General features: G+C 41.9%; 1 pseudogene; it reads right to left on the minus strand.

The window, feature by feature from the left end:
- Nucleotides 1-1,226, minus strand: part of LOC105978371 — a 50,988-nt pseudogene that overhangs the window by 48,135 nt on the left and 1,627 nt on the right.

Raw genomic sequence — 1,226 nt, forward strand, 5'->3', positions numbered from 1 at the left:
TTATCAAGGGTTCATGAGGGAGGGAGGGAGGATGGGGGAGGGGTTAAATGAGCTGATACCAAGGGCTCAAGTAGAAAGAAAATGTTTTGAAAATGGTGATGGCAACATATGTACAAATGTGCTTGACACAATGGATGTATGTATGGATTGTGATAAGAGCTATAGGAGCCCCCAATAAAATGATTTAAAATAAGAAAAAGGAAATGCCATATGGTGTTTTACAAAGAACGTTGCATTTATGTAGAAATTGATTGACGGGCGGGGGGTGGGATGTGGGCTGGGAAGAAAAAAGCAGCCTGTTTACCCCCTGTGATTCATAATGACTTCTTGAATCATCCTCAATGTTGTTTGTACATTGGTCTTCTGCCCCTAACACTGAGTAGATGGAGACATGGTCATTCTCCTTCAGTGTGACCTCTGTGGTCTCAAAAGAGGAAGAACTGAATCCCTCTCCATTGTGTCCAGTTTGGCTTCAGCTGGATTCAAACCATATTTTTATTGTAGAGGACATTTCTGGACTATTCTCCCTAACATTCATTTCCCCTTCTGGTAACAGCACCCAGGTTTTGCTGTGGGGGGACTAGCTTGTCCGCAGTGAGCATGACTAGTTGGTCTGTAGTCAGGGAACCTAGTTTTCTGATTCACATGACTTGGGAATATGTGAAATCAAACATTGTTGAAAATGTTTAAAAAAAGAAAAGAAAATGCTGAAAACCATGCATATAGAAATGATTGGAAATTGATGATCTAAAGTCATTGTTATTATTATTTTGCTTAAATTAATCAGAGGTGGTTCTGAAACTTAAAACAGTCAAATGAAGTCTAACTGGTGCCAGAGAACATTTTGAACGTCAGACTGAGCATTTTCCTTTATTTGGTAGGCAATGAGGAAATAGCTAAGCAAATATGAGAAATGGTTATAATTTAGCTATGCAAGATTAATAGACCCGTATAGAATAGATTTTAGTGCTGCGATGAATAAGGAGGACTGATGGAGTGCCAACGATCTGTTAAAAGACCACCCCAGTTGTTCAGGTGAGCTTAAGAGGTGAGAATGGGAACGAGGAGGAGGTGATGAGTGGAGCCAAGGTTGCTTTTGTGGTATTTGGTTGGGTGGGGGGTTAAAGGGAGTGCAGAGTGGAGATCCAAAGCCCATTAGTAGGCCACTGGAGATCCCCTTGCAGAGGGGTCTCGGGGAGGAGATGAGCCAGTCAGGGTGCGATGTA

Source organism: Echinops telfairi, unplaced genomic scaffold (genome assembly GCF_000313985.2).
Source record: "Echinops telfairi isolate 266 unplaced genomic scaffold, ASM31398v2 ScPeMD7_21;HRSCAF=78, whole genome shotgun sequence".
Classification (NCBI taxonomy): domain Eukaryota; kingdom Metazoa; phylum Chordata; class Mammalia; order Afrosoricida; family Tenrecidae; genus Echinops; species Echinops telfairi.